This window comes from Papaver somniferum, unplaced genomic scaffold, assembly GCF_003573695.1.
Source record: "Papaver somniferum cultivar HN1 unplaced genomic scaffold, ASM357369v1 unplaced-scaffold_152, whole genome shotgun sequence".
NCBI classification, from domain to species: Eukaryota; Viridiplantae; Streptophyta; class Magnoliopsida; order Ranunculales; family Papaveraceae; genus Papaver; species Papaver somniferum.
The window spans coordinates 640577-653016 of record NW_020624598.1 but is presented as its reverse complement, the minus strand read 5'-3'; positions in this window follow the sequence as shown (position 1 = coordinate 653016).

The following is a 12440-nucleotide window of genomic DNA, read 5'->3' as shown; positions in this document are numbered from 1 at the left end:
GTGGGACCGGCAAGCTAGGGCGTGGACACACTTCCAGTGCGCCGTGGAGGATTTAAAGCGGCCTAATTGGTCGATGGAAAGGGGGTCGGCAAGCAACATGGGTCGGCCTCATTCGGAATGCGTGTGGCGCATTTAGGGAGACCTAATTGGTCGATGGGAAGTGGGTCCGGCAAGCTAGGGCGTGGCCACATTTCCAGTGCGCTGTGGCGAGTTAAAGTGACCTGATTGGTCGAGGAAAATAGGGTCGGTTTAGGATGGGGAGTGGCCAGTGGCGCCAGCTGGCCTAAAGCGTGGCCATGCCTCTCTTTTCTGCTGCGTCTCCCTGTTTTGCTGATTCTAGGCGAGGTTTTGCACCTTCTAATCCATGGCGGATTAATTACCTAGTTTGCCTAGGCTTACTTTTTGACAAGCAAGGTCTAGTATGTTGCGCGAGGCGCGAAACCCTAACTTCTGCAAGTTAGTAAGGTCTGGTATACTGTACGAGGCGCAAAAACCCTAACTTCTGCAAGTTAGTACGGTCTGGTATAATGCGTGAGGCGCGAAACCCTAACTTCTGCAAGTTAGTCAGGTCTGGTATAATGCGCGAGGAGCGAAACCCTAACTTCTGCAAGTTAGTCAGACAATTGATTGAATTCTATGTGTTACACAGAATTATTTTAAGTTCATTGCCATAGAGCAGTATGCTTTTATGATTTGAATACCTTATGCAAAGAACTTATCCTTGATACTTGGAGATTCGTGTTACTCTGCTGCGAGTGAACACAAATCGTCATGCCATATCAACATTAAAAGTTCATCCGGAGAACATAGCATAAAAGGCATTCAGAGGAACTTATATTAAGTGAATATACGCGAGGCGCCGAAATTCATAGAACATCTGGGATGTTTACTACATTCGCCAGTCTGGATAAATTTCATGTAAATATATTGAATGGCTCAATAAATATGTCGGTGGAGAGTTTAGCACTCAGACAACGTTTCCTTGCAGAGTGACGTCACATTAGATGCAAGGTTTTACGATTTTAACCCTAAGCTAAAAACCACCATCAACATTAAGTCCCTTGCTTAGCGCGTAACAGTGGCATTGTTGCGGGGTAAGCATGAGATGGTGACAGACAAGAGTAAAATCGAAAGGCCAAGATGTGAAGAGATTGCCAAGGAAACGCGACTAACCTTTGTCAGGAGGCATGAAGAATCTGGGACCCTTGCATTGGAGGCTTTGCATAAATCCGGCTTGGCCATAGGGTGTCAGCATCAGCACTGCAACTTTGGCTACTGATCGGCATAGGTGGCACTGCAACTTAGTCCGCATAACGGGCGTTGGCCGGCTGCGGAAAGGTGGATGACGCTGCTTTGGCTGGATTTGGAGCGGAGAAGATGGCGCTGCTTGGGCTAGCTAGGTCAATGGCGCTGGAAGGGTGGATGGTGCTGCTTTGGAAAGATGAATGGCGTTGGTTTGGCCGCGGACTGATGACTGCATTGGGACGCAGACTGTTGGTGCCGGCTTGGACGCACAATGATGTATGGATTGGGACACAGACTGTTGGTGCTGGCTTGGGAGCTGACTGTTGGCTGGGACGCGTACTGTTGGCTGGGACGCGTACTGTTGGCTCTGGCTTGGGACGCAGACTGTTGGCATCGGCTTGGGCGTTGACTGTTGGCTGGGATGCGTACTGTTGACGCTGGCTTGGGACACAGACTGTTGGCGCCTTCTTGGGCGCTGACTGTTGGCTGGGACGCGGACTGTTGGCGCTGGCTTGGGACGCAGACTGTTGGCACCGGCTTGGGCGCTGACTGTTGGCTGGGACTAGAGCTGGCAAACGGGCGGGTCGGGGCTGATCCGTTACGGGTTATACGGTGCGCGTTAACACGGATCAAAACTTGCGGGCCGATTTTTTTTACGGGCGGTCATTTCTTCAACCCGTGCCCGTAACGGGTTAACCTTGCGGGTTCACGGGTTAGCCCGCCCGTTTGCCAGCTCTAAATTTGACAGAGTTTCTTCTGATTTCTGGTCTATTTGAGGCCAGACTCAAGCCATCTAAAGCTCCTTCCCTGCAACCTAACATTCATCTAACTCATTTGATATTTAGATAGTCACAGTGTCACACCAAAATGAGCCATAACGCAATAAAAATAAAAATACTCATACATCAATAATCTCAAGATAATAGAACATCCACTGCAACAACGTTGGATAAGAAAATAACAAGGCATAGGCATTCTTGTAACTTGAGTACCTAAACCAAAATAACAAGGCATAGGCATCAATAACCTCGTTCAAAACTCTTCCGTTTAAGTTGATGAAGATGCTCCAATCTTCCTGGATGTAGCTTGAGTACCTAAACCAAAATCCACAAATTAAACCATAAATCAGGACATTCACAACAAAAAAAAAATAATCATTCAAAAATTACATATAAAAAATCATAATCTAATGCATTTAGTTGATTAATAAGAACCTAAAGGGAAAGCTTCAGTGGACAAATAAGCAAGTGATTTCTCTACCTTAAGTAAGGTTTTAATTATAAACTTGTAGACACTACATTAATCAACTAAATGCATAAAAACACTTAGTCACTTTCCCATTCTCCTTTTAATCAGATAACCAATCAATCTTATAAATAGCTGAGAAGCAAAGATTCCAAAACCTCAGTTTTGTTTTTCGAAAATTTTCAAAAAGATTATCTAAGAGACATATTAACAAACAGTTTTAGGGCATTCTAATGTCAAACCTAAATTCCCAAATTAATGACTAATAATTACTGATAATCTCTTATAAGAGAATTATGGATGTACCTGACCTGATGATATTTATGTGAATCCAGTCGTCTATCTTCTTGTTGTTGTTGTATGCATCTCGACCTTTGTTTCTGGGGAATCGAATCACAGTGAGGTGTGATTGATGAAGATTCAATTGAAAATACCCTAAAATTTACCCCTAAATCCCGTGATTCCTATGAAATATTGACTGGGTTTTAGTCGGATGACTCGGATTCAAGTAACAACCGTGATTCTTTGACCTCTTGAACGGTTCTTCTGATGTTGCCGCTACAGACGGAGGAAGAAGAAAGAATATAAAGCAAAGAAGATAAGACTATTTAGGGTTTTTTTATACCAAAGAGACACGGATTGTACCCGCGGATTGACGGGTCGGGACGGGTTTACCCGTTTTTACACAAGCCGTCATTTCTCCAACCCTAACCCGGCTTGTTTAGAAACCAGCCGAGCCGGGTACGGATTTTCACAAGTTGGGCACGGATTTACCCGCGGGTTTCGGCTTGTTTGCCGGCTCTAGCTGGGACGCGGACTGTTGGCGCTGGATTGGGACGCAGACTGTTGGCGCCGACCATGGAGCGAAGAAGATGGCACTGCTTTGGCTAGTTGTGGAGCAGATAAGATGGCGCTGCTTTGGCTAGTTGTGGAGCGGAGAAGATGGTGCTGGAAAGGTGGATGGCGCTATCTTGGCCGCGACCTGTTGGCGCCATGGAGCTTTGCCAGCGCGGGTCCAGTTGCCTCTTTCCGTGTATAGTCCAAAATAAGAAACCTTCATCCATTCGAACTCCAAAAGGTGTTATGCCTCTAAAAGGCGTCACCTATCCTCTTTGTCTCGTATTATTGGCTTTGTTTCCAAGTCTTGGTGCCAGCGGAAGAGTGGTAATAATAAAGCAGGCGGGCATATTTAGGTACGTATCCCAGTGTTTCTTCTTTTGCTTGCTCTGCTGTATTGGTGTAAACTGGCTTCAGTCCGTGGAATGGTGGAAACTGGCTTCAGTCCGCGGAATGGTGGAAATATGGCTCTGGAACTTTGGCTACCAAATGATGATGATGGTGCTGGAAATTTGACTACCAAACGGTGATGATGGCGCTACTTACTTGACCACGGAGCGGGCGGAGATGGCGCTACTATCAAATCTTCAAGGTCTTCATTCCAAGCGACATCCTTTGAACCATCTTCTGAATCTTGAACTGTTGTATGGAATGGATGCGGTGAGAAGTCCCCAGTTATACCTTTGTTAGATCCAATGGCGTGGCCGGATATGTGAATGTATCTCTGCAGCCTGTTTTTGGAGTCTTTGATGCACGTGTACGGCTTCATGTTGAGGAATTCCTGCGGCTCGTAAAACTTCGACAGTGATGATGTTGAAATCAGAAATAACCTGGTTGAGGAGAGTGAAAGCATCCCATGCTGGTAGTCCCCATGTGTAAGATGTGCTGCTACTGCATTCACTGGTAAGGTGGTGACTGCATTCAAACTTCTAAACTTAAAGGAGGTTTCAGTCCCCAAGTGTAGCCCACTTTAATCGCATCGCCTTGAACTCAGGCCCATGGGATTTGATACAAGCTTATTGTACTCTCCTGTTTGCGATGCTGGGATGTTTGGAATATCACATGGACGAGATATTCTGGATAACAAAGAGGTAGAAATGAGAGAGTTAAGTTGTTAAGCGTGGATCCCTCTATTTCTTCAAGAAAACTTTTCTGTCGCGTCTTTGGAGTTATCTCATGAATCTTTGATGGTTGTCGGAATGGACTGCGATGAGTAGTCCCCAGTCGCACTTCTCTTTAGTTTCTGAAGTTGTTTTCTCTGAGCAGGCTTGGGATCCGCCGCAGCCTCGTAAAAGTGTTGCGGGCGCCTTCTAGACAGAGAGGTGATGATATTCTTACGCTATACCTTTGAAGGGTGGATGACCTTGTCGTGGTTATGACTTTTTGATTGACCATATCTTCTGAGCTTTGAAAGTGAAGGGATCCCGTGTAGAGCCTCAGTCCCCAAGTGTGGTTTACATATTTATATCTTGTATGGTCGGTGATTTGACCACGATAAAGACATCATCTTGCATCCGTAATGGTGACTCTATTACTTCTTCCACGTGAAACTTTGTAATGGTTGTTGATGTGGTAAAGCTCTGGCCGGTATCGACAAACGAGCAGCAACAGTTCTTGGCAGCAGATGTGATCAGAGGAGACTACATCGTTGGGGGAACCAAAATAGGTTGGTTGGAATTGCATGGGTTTCCGTGGATGCAAAGGAATCGACTGGATGCGTAAGCGAGTAAACTGTCCACGACCATGAGGTTTAGAGAGATGGATCAAATAGTGCCCACAACTGCGATCTTTGGATGGCTGTGATCACGATCCTTGACAGGGAGGAGTGTGGTGGCTACAGGCACGAAACTTGGAAGGAATGAGGAATTGAAGCGGCTTAGGCTCTTGGTGAGGAATTTGAAGCTTATGGAACAAAACGCTGAAGCTTCAGCCTCGGATCCTGGAGCAGCTTATGGAGAGAATGCTGAAGCGGAGCGGCTGCTGGAGCGAACGTTGAAGCGGAGCGACTTATGGAGAGAACGTTGAAGGGGTGCCGCTGCTGGAGAACGTTGAAGTGGAGCCGCTGAAGTGGAGACGCTGCTGGAGAACGTTGAAGCGGAGCGACTTCTGGAGAGAACGTTGACGAGGCTCCTGGAGAGAAACGTCGAAGCGACTCCTGGAGGAAACTCCAGTGAGGACACTATTAATCCTTGACTTCGAAAAACGGCTTGATACGATATGGCATATGGGAAGACGTCACAAATAGTGCTGGTCAGCAAGTAGTGTTTTTCTTCTCATGGAAAAGAATACGCTTCTTCTGTTTGATTTTCCCTTGAAACTCTCAGAGCCTTGAAGGTTACAATGTTGAAGTCGAAGGCCACGTCAATCAGCGTGTTGTCAAACTCGACATCCTTCAAGTGAACAGTGGCTAGGAGTCCCCAGTTTCATCTATCAATCGTGCTTTCCAGGAGAGGTTGGGGTTTGGGAACGGCTTCCCTGGCTGGAAACAGCTGCTTTCCTGACGCAGTGCGGTTGAGGGATGCAAATATGTCTCGACGCTGCTCCTTGTAGAAATACAGAATCTCACATAAATTTTTCATCATAGAATGCACGATTTTGTGGGCGAAGTCCCCAGAAATCATGCAGCTCCTGAAGGGAAGATGGTCTTTGTGAACTCAGGAGGGTTGCTGATTTTCTTTGCCCCGATTTTGGAGAAGTCGTTCCTGATCTTCACGTGTGATGAAATTGGATTGTTGATTCTTTTCTACTGGTCGTTCAAGAGCAACTCGATCCTCTTCATCTATAAATGCGCGTCCTTATGAAGTTCCTGCGCCGGATGTTAAAAGTATTCCTTGTCATCTCAATCTGGGGTTGACGTGATTCTTGTGGTAGCCGCTCCGTTAGTGTCTTGAGGAAAATAAGTATCTCTTTTCTGAGTTGTAGCCATGTCTGTCTGATCCTTACGAGAACCTTTTGTCTTTCCATCAAATCAACAGTGGTAAGAGGATATCGGCTTCTTCTGGCTCCTCCAGTCTCTCTTCCTGATGGTGCAGTAGTAGCGGCTCTGGTGACGGTTGGAGCTGTCACATTTGAAGAAACGTTGGGAGTGGTGTCGGCGGCTCTGGATCTGGTGATTGTCGGTGTAACACCTGAAGGAACGTTTTCCGCGCCACTGGTGTTAGCAGGTGGCGTATTAATGCCACTGGAAAGAGTGTTAGTACCAGGGATGATTTCAGCACTGGTGTTCTCAGGGCTTGTTGCTGCTCCGGACCTGAGTTATACCATCTTGAGATCGGGGTTGAAGAATGAAATCGGGAACTGGAAATTGATATTGTAACTGAGAGATTAATCTCTCACCGTAGTCGCCAATTATTTGTGGGTGAAAACGGTTTCTGCTGTTTTCGGTAATTTCGTGTGTGTGGATGAGAAACGAGTCTAAACCCAAAACAATGTACTGCACGGGAGTACTTTTGATTTGAGAGATAAATCTGTACAATCTTGGCCTAAACCAAGAAATGGCCGTTCCAGGCTTGCTTCGGTTACAAAGTGAAGGAGAAGGGTTGGTCTTAGGTAGGGAAGCGAAGAAAGTGTTGAGACCAGAATAGTTGATTCTGGAAGTGTGGGTGTTTCGTGACTTGTATCAGAAAGTTGAACTGCCTAGGTGAATGAAAAGTTATCAGATGATTTCTGGATGTTGTATTGTTCTCCTGACCCAAAACTTGTTGTCTGGTGGAAACAGGTGAGACCTATTTATACAAGTCGCAATAAAACGTACCCTGGTCTCGTAGAAGCGGAAATGTTTGAGTAATGGAAGAAAGGAATAACGGGTAACGCTTGGAATTGATGTTTCCATAATGAAGGATACGTTTTCACGATTACTTCTTGCCATTACTAACCGCCCCGCTTTATGACACTTTCTTGTAACAGGCGTATTACACGCCGCACACTGTAAACCGCCAGACCAATACCCTGATGAGTATCCCCGAGTTTGTGACATGTTTTGATGTCTCGAGAGTTTTCGTGGAAAACATGTAGCACTTTGCTACGGGTGGCAAGTTAAAATTGAGAGGCTTGCCATAGGTAAATAGCATATGTGATGCTAGGCTCGTTTTGGCTAGTAGTTGTGGCATGGTGGCATGCCAGTGGTCGTGACATAGCGACGTGCTAGTAGCTGTAGCATAGTATCATGCCAGTGGACGTGGCATAGCGACGTGCTAGTAGTTGTGGCATGGTGGCATGCCAGTGGCCGTGGCATAGCGACGTGCTAGTAGCTGTGGCATGGTGGCATGCCAGTGGCCGTAGCATAGCGACGTGCTAGTAGCTGTGGCATGGTGGCATGCCAGTGGCCGTGGAACATCGACATGCTAATAACTGTGGCATACCAGTGGCCGTGGCATAGCGACGTGCTAGTAGTTGTGGCATGGTGGCATGCCAGTGGTCGTGGCATAGCGACCTGCTAGTAGCTATGGCATGGTGGCATGCCAGTAGCCGTGGCATATCGACGTGCTAGTAGATGTGTCATCGTGGTATGCCAGTGGCCGTGGCATAGCGACGTGCTAGTATCTGTGGCACGGTGGCATACCAGTGGCCGTGGCATAGCGATATGCTAGTAGCTGTGGCATGGTGGCATGCCAGTGGCCGTGGAATAGCGACGTGCTAGTAGCCGTGGCATGATGGTCTGCAATTGGCCGTGGTGTTGTAAGTGGCACCTGACATGGCCATAGCCACTGGATTTAGGCGGCTGGTCGCTAAAAGTTGCCACAAGTCTGTCAGTTTGGTGGCCAACTTGGAAGGATGAGATTTCATCTCACGAGGAAGGGTAGCCTTTGATTATGGCTACCTTCTGTCGTCACCCGACAACCTTGTCTAAATTAGGGTTTGGGCATGCCGAAACCTTAATTAGCGCCCCTTACTAAAATCGTTGTAGAATTCTCATACGAACTTGGATTTTAACGGTCCGCCCTTCCATTCTGATCCAAAAAGAATTTCCTATCTCCACACGAGGGAATATTTAGGTTTTGAGCTCGTTTAGGAGGTGAAAACAGCCCGATATTAAAACTCAGGAAGAATTCAGGAGGGATGTTGTGGGCCCGAGGTGGCATAGTTTTGTGCCACGATAAAGAATTATGGTTTTATCTACCGCCACCAGAGCATGGTCGCGCCTAGGGTTCAGGCTAGCCAAATTGAAGTCTGTTGTGAAGCTGGTCACGCACGGAGAGTGGGCTGGCAAGTTTTGGCAAGCTGTCGCGGTAAGTGGCGTGTTTGGCATGTTTTGGCATGCGCGTTTGGCATGTACACCTGGTATGCGCGTCTGGCATGTTTTGGCAGGTTTGGCAAGCCATTAGCATGTGGGAACGACAGGGTGCGTTTGTCCCTTAATTTACTGTGGCAAGTTTAGAGCAACTTGATTGGCCACGAAAAGGGGGCCGGCCAAACATGAGGCGCGACCACACTTCTGGTAAGAGTGTGGCGGCTTTAGAGCAACCTGATTTGGTCGATGGGAAGTGGGGTCGGCAAGATATGGCGTGGCCACACTTCCAGTGCGCTGTGGCGGATTTAAAAACACCTGATTGGTCGATGGAAAGGGGGCCGGCAAGAAACAGGGGGCCGGCCTCATTTGGAATGCGTGTGGCGCATTTAGGGCGACCTGATTGTCGATGAGAAGTGGGGACGGCAAGCTAGGGCGTGTCCACACTTCTAGTGCGCTGTGGCGAGTTTAAAGCGACCTGATTGGTCGAGGAAAATAGGGTCGGTTTAGGATGGGGCATGGCCAGTGGCGCCAGCTGGCCTAAAGCGTGGCCACGCCTCTCTTTGCTGCTGCGGCTCCTTGTTTCTCGATTCTGGGCGAGGTTTTTCACCTGATAATCCATGGCGTATTAGTTACCTAGTTTCCTAGGCTTAATTTTTGACAAGCAAGGTCTAGTATGCTGCGCGAGGCGCGAAACCCTAACTTCTGCAAGTTAGTAAGGTCTGGTATACTGCGCGAGGCGCAAAAACCCTAACTTCTGCAAGTTAGTAAGGTCTGGTATAATGCGCGAGGCGCGAAACCCTAACTTCTGCAAGTTAGTCAGATCTGGTATAATGCGCGAGGCGCGAAACCCTAACTTCTGCAAGTTAGTCAGGACAATTGATTGAATTCTATGTGTTACACATAATTCTTTTAAGTTCATTGCCAGAGAGCAGTATGCTTTTCTGATTTGAATACCTTATGCAAAGACCGTATCCTTGATACTTGGAGATTCGTGTTACTATGCTGCAAGTGAACACAAATCGTCATGCCATATCAACATTAAGAGTTCAGCCGGAGAACATAGCATAGAAGGCATTCAGAGGAACTTATATTAAGTGAATACACGCGAGGCGCCGAAATTTACAGAACATTTGGGATGGTTGCTACATTCGCCAGTCTGGATAAATTCATGTAAATATATTGAATGGCTCAATAAATATGTCGGTGGAGAGGTTAGCACTCACGACAACGTTTCCTTGCAGAGTGACGTCACATCAGATGCAAGGTTTTACGATTTTAAACCTAAGCTAAAAACCACCATCAACAAAAAGAAATTTTGAAGTTATTTTGGTTTGTTATTTTATTACTGAATAATACTCTACCAACACCTTAAGCAGCTCAACTGGTAACGGTGAAACACTTGAGCAACTCAGTTTGTACTTTGTACTAGCTTAAGCCATTTGTCAATGACACCAATTGCATATTTGACGACTAAAGCACCTACCAACTAAACATTTGATGTCAACAAATCTTCACAAGCGACATATTAAGTAATTACAAGACTTCACCTACTATTTATTATGTGGCTGGTAACCTTGAGCAGCTGAGATTTCAGTGCCCAAAACCCTCAACCAACAGCCAAGCAACCAGACATTTAGCGGGTAAACACATTAACCAACGAAAATTAAGTGGATAAAACACTCAACCATCCAAACGTTTAGCGGATAAAATCCTGTACCCTCAAGCTGAAATGCATAGAGCAACGAAAATTCAGTGGGTTAAATACTTTATCAACCGACATAGTTCTATAGTTGGCCGCATCCACCAACAATGTCCAAGTCTTCAACAACAGATATTTTCGTGGGTTATATATTTCAACAACAAACACTTTATATGTTCTACCAACTATAACCAGTGCTTACTGAAATGTGTGCCAGTCCGGACTTGAGTCGCTTCATTGAAGTTGAAATATATTTGTACCAATAGAATGGTTGGTATAAACCTTTAGCAAATAAGCCTTTACCCACTGAGCGTATCCGTTGCCATGTCGGCTGTTAGAGAGCTCAAGCCACTCAAAACGGCCATGTACCAAGCGATTCGTTATAGTCGCTAAAGTCCAGTTTTCTTGTAGTGAGCTTCTTTTGTGTTCTCAACACTACCAAATTGTGTAGTTGAGACGAATGTTCACTACTTAAGTTGATCGAGTTACAGAGGCGTCATTTAGTCGAGGTGTTATGTTATTAGATTTAGAGGTGTAGTGTCATTAACCGGAAGTTAGGAAAGTTCTAGAGGACATTGTTATCATTGATAAGGCTAATAATGTAAAAACGTCGGTTCTGTCACAAAATTAATAACTTAGTTAAGTCAACGAGTTAGCTTGTCAGTCAACGGTAGGTCAAGGTACCAACCCTTAATATTTCAAATGTTGGGTACTAAATCTAGGAGTTGGACATTTGTTGGGTAACGAAACGCTAAATAACCCTTTAGTTGATTATAACAGATTGGATTTAACATTATTGCAACGATTATTAACTGTGACATCTCAGTGTAACGGCTGCCGTACGACACGTGTCAATCGGCTGTAACGTGTAAAGTAGCGGCTTCAAACGTTGATGATTGATTGTAACATTTTGGATATAACACCTTGTTGTAACGATTGGGTTCGTAACAGCTGACTGTAATGTTTGACGTTTGCCATGTGTTTATCGTTTGTAACATGTAAACTAACGACTTTAGATGTTGACGATTGATTGTAACAGTAATGAATTTTCCAGGTGTACTAATCGTTTGAGCATAGCTCGGTTGAACCCACCAAGTGTTGGTATGTCAAGTTTGGCTGTCATATTTTAGTTAAACAAAACTCAATTAAAGAGTCGCTTGATTATGTACTAGAGACAACTTCGTATAGGTTAGGCTAGAAATATTAGGATAATGAAACATACACTTATTACTCGAAGACTTGAAGAATGTGAAGAAGTAACAAGCTACATCGATGACATCATCCTTCCTGTTAAGGTTAGTAATATTTTGACTTGAACTATTTCATTTCCGACATATCTTTTGAGTCGTACTATATTGAAAACATAACTGCAAAGATGTGAATGATTATACTCTAGTAGACATAGTGTTAAGAAATTAGAATACGAAGTATAATGCTTATCTTTTGAATTTTGTATAGAAGACATCGACATAATCGTATGAATGTTATTGTGATTATGTATATGGGTATGGGTGAAGATTTCGTCCTAGGAAACAATGTTTACATTCGTTTAAAGGAAGTACATTCATGAACTTGTTTTGTGAATCGAAAGGGAAATCACTAGGCTTATTGGTATTGTTATTCATTGCATATCTTTGGATTACCAATATGTGTGAGTTAGTAGAACCGATCATAACTTGTTATGTATCTTGGTAAAACTAGTCACGATGCCTGACTTATGCATTGGTATGACTCTTATTACTGTAACCGATCCTAAGGAATCACCTAAGATGGTATGATCGATATTTGTAATTGGTATAACCGATCCTAGTAATTGGTATGACTGATCACAAAAGAATGTGTAATCGATCCTTGTAATTGGTGTAACTGGTCGATCCTGGTAACTGGTGTGACCGATCACAAGTAATACCATGAGAATATGGTAACCGGTTCTGGTAATTAATGTAATCAATTTGGTAACTGATGTAACCGGTCCCAATAAACATATTAAGGTAGAACCGATCTTTGTTTTTGGTATAACCGTACACCCATGATTAGTCTGTTGATTTGATCAATCACATAGTTCTTGGAAATCAAATGAACCATTTCTAAACTTGTTTGGAAATGTGGTACACTCGGTTTCAAGATTGTAAATAATAAAAAGGATTTACAAAGAAATAAGATGTTGACATACTTTGAACATGT